This window comes from Scleropages formosus, chromosome 20 (genome assembly GCF_900964775.1).
Source record: "Scleropages formosus chromosome 20, fSclFor1.1, whole genome shotgun sequence".
Taxonomy (NCBI): Eukaryota; Metazoa; Chordata; class Actinopteri; order Osteoglossiformes; family Osteoglossidae; genus Scleropages; species Scleropages formosus.
This window is the reverse complement of record NC_041825.1, coordinates 18,068,960-18,083,554: the sequence shown is the minus strand read 5'-3', so window position 1 is coordinate 18,083,554 and position 14,595 is coordinate 18,068,960. Positions and strand designations below refer to the sequence as shown.

The 14,595-nt window shown below is 45.2% G+C and overlaps 1 long non-coding RNA gene across 1 annotated transcript; it reads left to right on the top strand.

Annotated features, from left to right (window-relative positions):
- Positions 1-5,453: 5,453 nt before the first annotated feature.
- On the top strand, positions 5,454-10,218 carry LOC108939952 (uncharacterized). The gene is made up of 3 exons (XR_001966535.2): positions 5,454-6,001; positions 8,192-8,381; positions 8,821-10,218. It is a non-coding gene; the product is annotated as an uncharacterized LOC108939952 (long non-coding RNA).
- The last annotated feature ends 4,377 nt before the right edge of the window (positions 10,219-14,595 follow it).

The following is a 14,595-nucleotide window of genomic DNA, read 5'->3' as shown; positions in this document are numbered from 1 at the left end:
GGTTACTATCTTAGCCAAATCACTAGATCATAAAAGACCATAAAAATACTGGATATTTTTCATAACTCAACCTATAACGATAAAGCACTCTCAACAGAAAAATCCGCATGTGTGCTGTCCTGTAGTTCCTCAGTCCTGGGTAAATTTATCTCAGAAAAAAACAAAAGGATGAGCTCAACCCGTAGTAAAATAAGGAATGAAGGGCTTGGATGCTCAAAACCACCTGATTTTGAGCAATGATGGGAGTACTCACCTCAAGCTTACTGAAATTCATGGTGGTGTGCTCTACCGTTGTCACTCAAAATCCTGTTTTATCTCAGCAATTTTAGAGCATACCTTACTTAGAACAACTGAAATTGAATTTATGTGCATGTAAACACATCATTTTACCACAATTAAGTATGCCAGTTCTTTAGTGTTTATTAGTCTTCATTCTGTTAGTTTACTTCCATGTTGCACTAAGAATACATGGCGTGATTAAAATGCCCGGAAGTCTTGTCACTGACAAGTAGGTGGAAACCCAGAGAAATAACTTGACTGAAGCCGTGTGACCTTCTTATGAATGTAATTTGGGTTGTTCTTCTAACATGGAATGCAGACAGCAGACATTTACAGAAGAACTACAGCATGGAAACTGTGGGGAGTGCCTTTTCGATGGAAGTCGTAACTGATGGGCAGCATGGTGGCACGGGGAGTAGTGCTGCTGTCTCACGACGCCTCTGTGGTGTGAGAGAACAGGGGTTCGATCCCCACTCAGTCTGTGTGAAGTTTGCATGTTTTCCCCTTGTCTGCATGGGTTTCCTCCAGGTGCTCTGGTTTCCTCCCACAGTCCAAAGACATGCTGTTTAGGTTCCCCCATAGTGTGTGAGTGGCACAGAGAGAGTGTGTTCCGCCGATGTATGTATGGATGAGTGACCCATTGTAAGTAGCGTATCTTGCAGTGTAAGTCACCTTGGTGAATAAGGTGTGTGGGCTGATAACGGTACATAGTGATCATTGGAAGTGCTTTGGAGAAAAGCAGCTGCTAAGTGAATAAATGTAAATGATGGTGGTGACAGTAAGAAAATGGGCCTGTTTTCAAATCCAGCTCCATCAGTGCAGCGTTACCATGTTCCCTGTGTTTGCATGGGTTTCTACCACAGCACTTGGAGAACTGAAGTCTGGCATCCTGTCCAGGGTATGGATAGGCTCAGGACTGCAGCGACCCTGCATTGAACAAGCAGTTACTGATGATGAATGGATATTAAGCGGTGTACGGAAAACATTCCTCTGAATACGCATGGAAAAATGTATCATTTATAAAAAAGGTGGAATTTGGTAATATACACCAAGTATGGACTTAACAGGAAATTTCAGGCAACCAGGAATAAGCTGAATCATTGTGTTTGTCCGCAATACGCATTTGCATTTATATTTTCACAGTTTGAATATGAAAAAACCTCAAACTTCCATGTAACTTTTTAAACTAAAAAGCATCTGCTAAATAAATAAATGTAAACTAAAATTCTTCACGAAAAGCTAAAAATGGGCAAACCTGTTTTCTGTTCCCATATCCAGTACATGCAAGGGCATTTGCTTTGGCCTACAGTAGTAAATGCACAAAACCTACCAACAGCTACAGTAACTATAGGACAGAGGGACGCTGACTGTATGAAAACTGCTATAGCTGTGTAGGAAAGTGAGTTGGACATCTTACTTTCATGTCACAGAATTGCCATTGGTATTGCAAAACAACTCAAATTGTTGTTGCGCTCCCTTCGAAATACAGCTGTTCTCACTTCTCTGGGCTCTGGTTCGAATTAAGACCTGCTCCTGCCAGTTCCTTCAGTCCCCCAGCAGAGGCGGCCCCTGCGATCGGAAGAGGAAATGTCCATAGTTAAACGGCTCGGATGGCAGCGCGCAGCCCGTGAGTCAGCCGACGAAGTGGACGTGGCATTTTCTCAAAGCCTCGCATGCTGCTCGCCGCAAAGGACAGCATGATCAGTCATCAAGCCTCCAGTCATGGGCTGTTGGCTCAGGATCGTGATCCGTTTCATATCACATTGAAAAAAATAGCACTAGGCATTTCTTAACCACTTTTTTTAAATGTGGTTCGGACTTCGTACATGGGCTGAGAGCTTTTAAATGTTTGTGTTTGTGTGTGTGATTCCATGTATGTTAAGAAGGTACGTGAATCAGTTGCAGGGTCCTTCTCGTCTTGCACTTTAAGTTCATATCCAGATGGATTTGTGCATTTCTACACATGCTTTTCCCAGAAGCTCTGTTCTTACCACGCATGACAATAGAGGGAGAGGCAAATGGAATCCAGGTGCAAGACTTACAGACACTCAGGAGCTATGACTGAAATGGAAATTGCGAAGTAAGTGCGAGCAACAAGGACCTTCCACGCCGACACACACTCAAATACGCTATAGACTGAAAGCCATCATTCATAACTTTGAGGAAAAAACCTGATGCACAATAGCCGAACAATGGCAGCAGATGAGATATTACTGTAAAGGCTTGCGCCATAATGGAGGTGTCGCTGTCAAAGGGCACGACTTTTGCCGTCTAAAGGCTTCTTAAAGTACTTTGTCTGAGGGACAAAGGTCAGAGGTCACACAGGAAAAGGCTGCATAAAAAGGGCTCTCAGATCCTGGTGCTCTCTTGCAAAGCAAGGCATTAAACCACACTGGGGGTCCAGATCCAGCACAGCGGGGACATTGTCCTACCCAGACCATGTCAACAGCCACCTGCACAAAGCGGCCTTTATCCCATCTCTATCACTGGCTCCCACGCATGTGCCATAGTGCTTCTCTGCTGTCGCACGATCCGGTGTTTTACAGGGCAGCGCAACAAGGCTGTTCATTGTAGACCCAGATTACCAGAGACTTTTACAACACCACTAAGGCCAAAGCAAAACGCTTATCGAGTGGCGGCGTGCGGAAGAGCACACCTTGCCGCATCCTCACCTTCTCTCAAAATCCTTAACGACATAACTACATCATTTGTCAGGGTAAATTAATTTAGGACACAGTGTTATATTGAGTGTTGCACAGCGGGACTGTGTCAGTCCACAGTCCAGATTACACAGACTTTGTCTGATATGTGCTATATTACATCCCAAACACAGCACTGGCATCAACAATTTTCATTACGATCCTGCTGTATACATTTCCTTACTGTCCTTCAGGCCGGAGAAACTATCAGCAGTGATATTTCCATATGATGACTAATTCAGTTCGGAACATAATCTCAAGATATTTACCATAATATTGGTTGATATCAGGGGATGCGGTGGCGCAGTGGGTTGGACCGCAGTCCTGCTCTTTGGTGGGTCTGGGGTTCGAGTCCCGCTTGGGGTGCCTTGCGACGGACTGGCGTCCCGTCCTGGGTGTGTCCCCTTCCCCCTCCGGCCTTACGCCCTGTGTTGCCGGGTAGGCTCCGGTTTCCCGTGACCCCGTGAGGGACAAGCGGTTCTGAAAGTGTGTGTGTGGTTGATATCATTAAACACACAGAAAGAGACGTTGTTCTGAATTAAACCTAGCCAGATGACACTATTCATATCATTTCTGCTGACTTCGAAAGTGAACATTTCTAAGAACTTCAAAAATTTTGCATCCGTATTGGATGGATTTAATTTTCCATTGTGGACTGATGTGTTTACTGGATCATAAATGGAGTAGTACCATACCATATATTAATTTTAAACAAAATGGATTACATATGGGGGATGTGGTGGTGCAGCAGGTTGCACCAGGTCTTGCTCTCTGGTGGGTCTGGGGTTCAAGTCCCTCTTGGGGTGCCTTGTGACACTTATCACGAGTCTGTCTCTAACAAACACACAGATGTGTGTGACCTTTGAAGATGTCACACAGCAGCCCACATTCCGAGGGAATTCCCTCAAACTTTCTCCACACCCACTGAAATGTAGTTAGAAGACTGCCACTTCAGCTCTGGGTGAACCTCTTTCTCTAGCTGCTGCCAAGTTTAATTTCTAATGTGACTCATGAGTGATTTAATGAAAAGCCTTTAGCCCATCATCTGACACTTTTTGTATAAACACGCAGTGAGAAAGTGGCGGTGAAGGGACGTGTGAAATGTGGACTACGCCAACAAGGGTGAGGACACGATCATAGACGTCCTTTTTTCTGCACACTCATTTCCACATTCGTACGCGTCATAATCCTAGAGGCGGACGGTGATGCAATGGTCCCACGAAAGCCTGAGACACAGGAACGGCACTGACACATAGTAATGGGAGGTGAGCAAATTCCTCAGTGTGCAAAGTGGCACCATTATCCTGAATCCAGACCTCCATTTGGACCAGCACTGAGGAGCTGGAATACAGAGACCAAATTTCCCGTATTCTGAATTGTTCTGTAAAATATAACAGAAATCTGAATTTGTGATTTTTTTAGATGAATGAAACTGCTACAACAAACAAGAGAAATTTCACAAGGATGAACAAGGCAGCGTGATCATCTGCAAGGATGCGCCGTGTCGCTTCTTTGTTGTTCTTGTTAATTCCCTCTCTAACCAGCCTGTTTAGCATTTAAATTCCCTCCCTCTGTGACTGAAACTCCATTCCTTGCTACGAACACCCCCCGCCTTTCCTCCAGTCATAAAAACCACCACAATCGCACACACGAAGGTAATACTGAGATTCTTGTATTTTCCTTCTATTGTATCCTCAGCACCCCCACTTCTCTCCCGGTTGCTCCAGGGATTTCAGGGAGGCCCAGTTTAACACTAGAGCGGGGTGAAATCTTCCCTGCTCCCTGCGTTCAACCTTGGAAACATCTCCGGAGGCATGAAATACGAAAGGCAAATCGTTGTGTTCTGTCTGCAGTTCGCAGCTTTACTTCATCCCAATGGGACAAGACAAGAGACAGGAGCTGTGTAGCTTTTTGTGCACTGGTGGGAAAAAACATGGTAAAACCATTGAACAGAAGTGCAGCAGACGGTGGTGGCAGGTGGAGCTGCCACTTTGAACACAAAGGACCAGGTTTAGCTCCTGCTCCTGCCGTAGTACCCTTGAGCAAGGTACTTACCCTGAATTGATACGGTAAAAGAAATTATCCAGCTGTGTAAATGATTGTAAGTAGCTTAGCGCTGTGAGTCACATTGGATGAGGGTGAACAAAATCAAATAAGAGATTAGACTAAACGTCAATCTCAGCCTGGTGTTTTACACTGTTTCATCATCCCGCTCTTTGTGTACAGACCACACACATTTGTTGCTTAGACGGTCTGGTGATTTTATTTCTAGACACAGGATGTTAAACATGTAAAAAGATATATACACACAGTAGCCCACAGACATAGGCGGACACACACACGCACACACACACACACACACACACACACAAATACTTGGTGTTAGCTGGCAGACAACCAAACCAGCCCATTTTGGAGCCACACAAATACACAGTGAGGTTCCCACCCCATCCTCCATTTGTGGTAAAAGGAAACCCAGTATCCACGGTGACCAGAAAGAAAAAAGAGCCAGGCTGTCTAAGGAGCAGCTGGCTTCTAGACTGAGAGTGTGTGTGTGTGTGTGTGTGTGTGTGTGTGTGTGTGAGGGAGACAGCGAGAGCAAGAGAGAGAGGGGGGGGGAGGTAGAGAACACAGAAAAGAGGAGAGAAGAACCACAGAAAAGTCAGAATTGTGCAGGACCGAAATAAAGAAAGCAGAGAGGAGAAGAGAACAGATACGAAGGACCAGGGCCATCACCGAGTTACTAAGAAGAGGAAAAACTAAAAATCTGAAAACAGCTGTGACAGCGAGAAAGAGGAGCACTTGGACACTGCAGATAACAGAGGGCGTTTTTGCAGTTACACCTAAAGTTGTTTTAAAAGCCTTGCCGGACTAAAACCGGTTCTTTTTTTTTCCTTTTGTGTGCATGTAACTGGCGCGAACTGTCAGTCGACCATCGAGCCCTGAGGACATCAGTATAACTCCAAGGTTGCAGTCAGCAGAGGTTTCTGCTAACTCCAAGTGTCCCCGTTCTCCCGCAACAGGTAAGAAACAGTTTTGTGCGCCGGTTAGAAGCGTTTTCTTCCGTGAACTTTGTTCGTATTGTTTTGGTTTGCCGTGCGGTCTCAGCGCAGCCGTGTACTGGTCAGGAAAGCCCTCTGTGAACTTCAACAACAGAGTCCTGAGTGTGTGTGTGTGTGTAACGTTTAAAAAGTGGAACAAGAAGTCCTGCAGGGAAACCCATAGCTTATGCTATCGAGAAGTGAGCTCAGACAAAGGAGGACTCTGACAAGTGAGTGTGCAGTGGGCTCTCTTGCGGGGGAGACGCACAGGACGCCGTCTTTACGGTCCGTCCTCCTGGCGTCTCGGCGAGAGAAGGCGCAGAGAGCGGTGATTCTCCACGGAGACCTGGCGGGTGGCTCTGAAATGCCTTCACTCTAAAGAGCTGTGCTGTGATAGTCAGCTGGAGAGAGCCTCCCCTATCGTGTACACGCACGCACGCACGCACACACACAAAGGCAGCCGGGACACACGCTCCAGCTGGGAGTCCGAGGGTCAGAGGTCACGCTCTCAGGAACAAAACCTGAAAGCCATAAGCCCACTGAGATAACACTTAGTTTAAAATATCCAAAGATTAATCGGCATTTACTGGAAACTACAGCAACGCTTGCCAGGCCGTAGGTCACGCGGTGTAATGATAAAAAAAAGCCCGACGGGCTGAGAGTCGGGGACGCAGACAATGACTGCGACTTTTCTGTCTGCCAGCAACTTGCTTACAGCAACACATTTCAGTCATTCCGCAGCACAGTTCCGGAAACACACACCGCTAGCGTGAAACGGAGCAACGCGGTGGACTGAGCGCTGAGTTTCTTCTCGGACCAAACAGCTGGCGTACGTTTATTTCAACGGGAGCACAATGAACAGGGCAGAAAGTGACAGTGCTCTCTGTTGCCCTGCTCCACCGGCCGCTGCGGCTTAAAAGGCGAGTCTGATATGCCGCACCCCAGTGTGAACGGCCCCGCAGCGCCTCAGCTGCAACACGCTCTCCCCCTGCTCAACTTTCTGGCGTCCAGCAGTAGCTGGTTGAGTTTATTTATTAAATGCACACGACGATGTGCTGAGACCAAGACGAAGTTCTAATACATCGGCGCTGAAAAGGGCGCAAAACACATTTGGGTGGAGAACACACTTTCATAAATACACCATGTACCCCCAGTACAGACATAAAGATGATTAGAGCTCTATAATATGTCCTCCCTCTTTTCTTAAACACCATTCTAATAGGAGACCCCGGTCTCTCTAAGTATAAAATCAGTAGTTTCATGCCTTCTGTCATTACAAGCCCCACTGAAATGCCAGCCTGGAAATAGTCTGCCAGGGTTATAATTAAACCTCGACTGTACTACACACCACAAACCAGCCAAGCCGCATGCTTACAAGACTATACTGCACATAAATGCTTCCTGACCGTTAAAGAAAACACATAAGCGGATGCATAGGGAAAAAAAAGAAAAAAAACACATATTAAAGCTCATTCGAAGGTACGTCATAATCACATTTTATACCATATTCGGCGTGGCAACAAGTGTAAGCCAGTTTGTGGACCACCAACACGCTGCGCTGACGCGTCTTCCTTAGCACGGAGTTAAAATCACTTAGATACCAGGAATAACCACATGCCATGTGGCTCGAGGCCCCCGCAGTGTCCCACACAGTGCAGAGAGCGCTCCTCCACGGGGCTGAATCCACCTGGCCTGCCAGCCTCATCTATTTTTGGTTCATTCACTGTAACTGAACGGTTTTGCTTCATTCAGACAGGCATTTTTAGCCCCAGTGAACTACATGCAGCAGAGTCACTGCATTCCCCAGAGCCACAGCGCAAGAAAGAAATAAAGGAGAGAGCGGCTCACTGTCAGGGGCTAATTTGTGTTGGAGAGGAGGAAGGCTGTGTGCGGTTATAGCTTTGCTAATAACGGAGGAGAACTGGTTCCTGTCGGCTCTCTTGTATCGTGCACTGCAGGCCACGCTGATGACTAAGGATCGTTCTGAGGCCTTGCTAATGACTGAGGATTATTATTTCCTGTTGGCCAATGCTGATGACTAAGTATCATTGCTGCTGACTGAGAATCATTGTTTGCTGTTGGCCATGCTGATGATTGTGGAGAGATTTGCACTATTAGCGCTGCTGATGATTTGCTGACTGACGAGTGCCGTGTTGCTGCGTTCCCTCGCAGAGCCACACGCGCGGACGGGACGAACCAGGGCTCGGCGTCCACTAAGCCGTGTGATCTGACCCAGGGGCCAATATGGAGGTAAAGGAGGAGCTGCTGGACATGCTACAGAAAGTGTGGCTCAAGCTGCAGGGCCTGCCCCACGCCAGCGCCCTGGAGCTGGGAGCCTTCCTTGTCCTGATCCTCTTTATAGGTGAGCGACTGTGTGAGCAGCTGAACACGGGTTGTGGGAAGGACATCAAAGCCTGGACTGATTATAGAATTACCCAGAATTCACATTAACAACTCCTCCATTGCACAGAAACGACTTTCTTGGGCTGCTTCACTCGAGAGCAGTCCAGCTAGATACTGAGAACACACGTTTAATTGCAGTTCCCAGAATCACTCTTGGCAGGTTTCACTGAGACTACCTATCTTTCCAGACTCAAGGCACAGAGAAAATGTAAACAGGCATTCCAAACATTTAGTGTCTAAGACCATTCAACAGCTACACATGCAACTGTTCCGACGGGAAACACTATTAATTTCAAAACGTAGAGCGCAGCAAGGTGTAGCACCTGTGCGTGCCCCAGAGAAATGATGATGCACATGAAGTTTATAGCACTGATCAGTCTCTCTCTCTTCCCTTTCAGCCACCTTCCTGCTCATGATCATGCTCTCCTGTGTCCACTGCTGTTGGTGTGGTAAGCCCAAGTACCAGGCCTCACGAGTGCAGCCCATACACCCTGTCTGAGCACGGTGGCCTCCTTACTGCGGAGTTGCAAATTCTTCTTGTACCCCCACCCCCCACCACGCGGGCCACCCCTCGTCCTTGTGTGCGCTTCATCTCTGGCCGGGGTCCATGCCCACCGCAGATTTCACAGGAAGGGTGTCGATCCCGCTGTGTAACACGGAGGCAAGCAGATAGTCCAGACCCAGCTGGTCCTCCTCAGTCCAGCCTCCAGTGTGGAGGAGGTAACACTATGGAATCTTCTTCTGCTACATGTGAAAGAAAAATGAAGAATCCAAATTTAAAAGATAGCAGTCAAAGGAAGCCATCGTGACACCGGATGCTTGAAAACAGACAAATTCTTTCTTCTGTTTTTACTCCATCAACAGCTGGATCCCTGTTCTGGCCTCCAGAGCCCTCTGGCTCTTGCCAGGGAAATTTACATTTTTCAGACTGTGCAATTACTTTCCACAAAGAAAACAACCAGTACAGAGGAAGTCACAGCTCTGCTCAGAAGCAATGACTGCTGAACGAGCAATGAAAGATGAGCGATATAAAAAAACCCTGTGTTCTGAATACAACACAAAAAAGGATTTTAAAGCAAAATACTAGACTTCCAAAAAAAAAAAAAACATGAAAGACTGTTTAAAAAGTGCCTGTGGTCATAGTGCTGCCAAGCATTATTCATAGTTAGAGAGAATTATGAAAAAGACAAATGGGCTAAAAATGGGCTTCACAGTACGTTTTTTGCCAAGAATTCATCAGTCCCAGTAAGTCGCCAGTGACTAAGGAGTAATCTTAATGAAGAAAAACAACACAAATAAAAGAGTGACAGGTTAAGATTTTGTCCTGCTTACAGACCTTGTTTAGGAAATAAAATTAAAGTGATTAACGCACCATAAAATCCAAAGCAATACAATTACCTAGAAGTGATGGGAACATGTACCCTGGCTATGATGTGACACTCCAGACCTGAACAAAGCAGTTCTTGATATTTCGTGGTACGATAACTGACTATATTTCTTTAGGTCGGATTGGAACGGATTCCACGCAGTATTGTAATGTCTCTCTACTTTTCAAGGAGGAAGCATAAAGCAACGTCCCTTTTTAGTCTCAGGTCCTTCAGCGGTCTCCTGTTGTCTGGCAGTGTGTGTTTGATGCAGTGTTCAGTACATTGTTTTGCACTGTTTATGTGGGCTCACGCCTTTTGATACGCTTCCTTGGAGAAATACTTTGTGTTCTCTACTAGACACACCATTTTCTTTGCTGATGAAGGAAAATGTGCATTTACCAATATATAGCTTTACCTTATTTTTACATGTGAAAATAAAATATTGGTTTCTTTACAAATGTTTATTTGATTACAATGAGGAGAATGCATTCACTTATACAATTTTAACACATTTTTAATTTCACTTTCGCACCTTTATTTCACAGTCACATTATTTATAAATACTTAAACATGCCTCAGTAGCAAAATATGACATGCCATGGTGTTGGACCCCTTAGATGTTCATATATTAATAATATTTCCAGAACAGGATTTAGGATTTTTTGTACGGTTTGTGGATCCCACAAATATTAAATAATTAATTCTCATTTTACTTTAGGGTCTACACTTTCAAAAAGGGTTCATCAACCTTGTATTGCCCAAAAAGCCATACGACGCAACACTCTGAATAAACTACGGGCAAAGCCCAGTCCACAGAAGGTATACTGTAAATGCAAGTGTGTAGTACACACCCATGGGAAATAACTTGCCTCTGTCAGTGATCCCCTGTTTTAATCACCACAATAAATAATTAAAAGGTGTTGAGTTCACAGGTTTGGTGTGAAGAGCAGGTCCTGTGACACTGGAACACTGTCTGGGTGAAAACGTGCTCACAGATGCAAATGTGTTGGGGCTACCCCTCCTTTGTCCCATGGCTCAGTGGAATGTAAGTTTTGTGCTGCAGTTATGAGCCAAACAGTGCAAAGTGGGCCTCACCTACCGTTGTGTCAACACTGCTAGTGAACATTAACCCGGAGTCCCTTATTTATAGCCGCGCAGCCGCAGAAGCTCGGACGTGTGAACAGCGTGGGCTTCCACAGCTATAAGGAGCTTATACAGTACATGATCAGATTGACCAGAGCGAAAAGCCTTCAGGGGACTCTTCCGGCTGTCACACAGAGCCGAGCACAGCCAGCTAGCAGAGGCGAGTGAGGGAGGAAAGGGACGGTGGCCTTGTACCTGTCTCCAAGCTGTGCGTAAACAACGGCGCTCAAACATGGCGCTCCAGAGGTGAGTGGCTGAGCAGGTACTTTAAATCTGGTTTATTCTCTTTACGTTCACAGTTTGTACAGTTCAACAGTGACACAAAGAAACTAACTATTAATTATTATTGCATTTACATTTACATTTGTTCACTTAGAAGACACTTTTCTCCAGAGTAACTTCCAATGAACTCTAGTGTTATGAGCCCACACACCTTATTCACCGAGGTGACTTACACTGCTAGATACACTACTTACAGTGGGTCACACTCTCGCCGTTTCACTCACACACTAAGACAACTACTGTTGCTGTTTATTTAGCTACTTTTCAAACTCTCTGTTGCAGTAGGGTAGTTACAATAGCATTGTGTTGGAAACTTGGCTACATTCACATCGGTACAATTTTGGTTACAGCTATGCATCCAATACTCCAGCAGGCTACCTGAACATGTTTTTTTCTTTTGAATACTGTACGTAAATGGCTTGTGCTACACGCTCAAGCATGTCCAAAAGTTATAAAATTCTTGGACAACGGTAATCCAACAGCAATGTGGGAGAACAAGTTTTGATGAAATATTGGGAATACTTAACCAGTTTTCAACAGCATTGGTTAGTGTTTTAAAAATGGCTATCGAAGTGGAAGACAGACTTCTTCATTGCTTGTTCTTTGTGGTGAAACGAGGGAAACAGACCAAAAATCGGCAACAACGTTTCTGACAAAACTGCAGTAGAAACCTTTTCCCGGGGGATTCCACAGGATAACAGTCACACTACTTTTGCTTGTCAGTGACAACGGACGGGAGCTGCCTGTCAGCCAGGAGCAAAGATAGTACCTTTGCAAGGAACCCTTCTTTAAACTTATCTGAACACACCTGAAGGCGATTTGTGCTCTTTTTGCCAATTCATAGAGTAGAATCTGTTGTTCCTTCTCCTTGATGTCATCCTTTAGTACACCAAAATCACCTGACCAATCAGCAACAGCGCAGGACTGGGTGGAGTGGGCGTGGCACCGGCTGCACGCGGAGCCCTGGGCGCTGGGCGGGGCCATTGTCATGGCGGCCTTCCTGGCAGCGTTCCTGGGCCTGCTGCTCTTTGCTCTGCTGTATGGCTGCTGCTGTTCCCACAGCCCGCGGAAGAGAAGGGGCAGGAATGGGGTCCTCTGAAGTTGTGTTCCTCGTGCTGACAGAGACTTTCCACCGTCATCCTACGTTACTGTATCAGCACAAGGGCAGGAGGTGGTATTTAGGAATGCCAAAGAGCTTCCCTGGCTGATATGGAAATATTGCTGTTGCAGCTTTATGACATTTTTTTGCAGGACTTTCTCAGAGGTAATTCTACATTAGTGACCCTCTGCAGAAGACAAATTTTGATATTCCAGATATAGAATATACTTTCAACTTAATTGTTAGTCTTTTCCTGCCCCAGAAAATGTCTATGATTCAATAAATTATTATTTTATTATTTCTGTGCTCCTTAATTCAGTTTACAATGTCTGTCTTTCAGAACAAACAATAAGTTTTACGCCCAGGCAAGGAATCTTGTACAATTTACCATCCTTTCACTCCTATATTTGCACTTTAGACAAAATGCTTTTGTATTATGAGGGGGTGCAGTGGCGCAGTGGGTTGGACTGCAGTCCTGCTCTCTGGTGGGTCTGGGGTTCGAGTCCTGCTTGGGGTGCCTTGCGACAGACTGGCATCCTGTCCTGGGTGTATCCCCTCCCCCTCTGGCCTTGCGCCCTGTGTTGCCGGGTTGGCTCCGGTTCCCTGCGACCCTGTATGGGACAAGCGGTTCTGAAAATGTGTGTGTGTGTGTGTGTGTGTGTGTGTGCTTTTGTATTTTACATCTGAGTACCTGCCAGGAAGCACAGAGCTGTGGACATAAGGTTTTGTCGTTTATCCTCCCAGTACCACCACTTCCACTTTTCACCCAGTGTGTGTTAAATGGCAAAACATGGCTTATTAGCTTCTAATGACTGCAACTCATGATGGGACTCCAGGCGGATGACCAGCTGTCCCTGGCAGACCAATGTCAGGTATGTCTTTACACCATGGAGCTCCTTACAGCATTGATTTCTTCATCCCACGAACATTTAATCATCTCACATTGTCCAAGAATGTGCCAATTTCCGCCATTGAGTGAGGGCCCTTTGGAAACAATTGGGAAGTAACTCAGACCATTACAAAATTAAGACAAACAAATACTGAACCCATAACTTTGAACAGAAGTCCATTCCCATGGGTGGCAAATGTTTAAAATGTAAACTCTCCATTTCTCTATCGACAATCACTATACTAGAAGTACTTGTTACTGGGTGTCATACAGCTTCATGTGTTAGCAGGTCAGCCTTCCTGCTCCACTGTGTACATTGTGTTCTTTATTAATAAAATGCTTTATTTAAATTTTTTTGGCTGGAAATTATCCACATATGCTAATACATCCTTCAACTGTTATAATTTCAGTCATGTACTGTATGTATGTAATTGTTTTTCCTTTCCAAAATCCATTAGTCGGGTACAGACTTTCTCATTTCGTATTAGTGTGAAATTACCAACCACACATTCTGATAAACATATTTAGAAATGACAAGGTAGACTGATGGGATGTGGTGGAACAGAGGGAAAAGCTGGTGAAGAATAAAGAAGAATAAAGAATAAAGAACAGAAGTTTATCTGCCATTTGTACACGTACACATGGTCCGGGCGCATAGGAATTCTTGAGCAATGCTAAGAGAGTCAAACGTAAAAACAACGTGTACAGAATAAATACTCTAAAACTTCAATAAATAAAGCTAAAATAATACAAAGAGGGAATAAATACTAAAAAGAGGAGGAAATACTATTAAAAAAGGAGGGGGGCAAATACCTTAAGATGGGGGGGGGGTTGAGGTCTCATGGTGTGCGGAGGTTGCATGTTTCTTCCTATGTCGGCACCCCCTCCTCAGATGTATACAAAAGAAGACAAATGCAAACCACTTCCTTTCCTTCCTTGCCATGAAAACCATGCAAACAGAAGTTGCTGAGTCAGTGATTGACTTGATGGCGTGCAGACCGGTAAACATCCTCATCTTAAAATCAAGATCGAGATCTGTGAACATATGAACGTGCACTGGAAAATTTGCCTGAAGATTTAAGATGACTTGCTAAAGCCATCCTAAGATGCAAGACTGTTACTGTACAAATGGAAGAGGAGGGGGTACAACTGCTGAGCTGTGCATTCTTAATAGCAAGGATTTATTGCAGTTCTCAGCTGCAATCGAAATCCTTGGCATTTCCCCAAACATCTTCTGAAAGACCTTTGACTGGGTGTAGAATAACAACACTCCAGACACTTTTAACCAATCGGCCTTTACCAAATTATTTCCTTATTAGCAATAAAGCCCACTCAGTACTTTGCGCCACAGGAGATTTCGAAGTTTCAGCACATAATCTCAGTAAATGACATT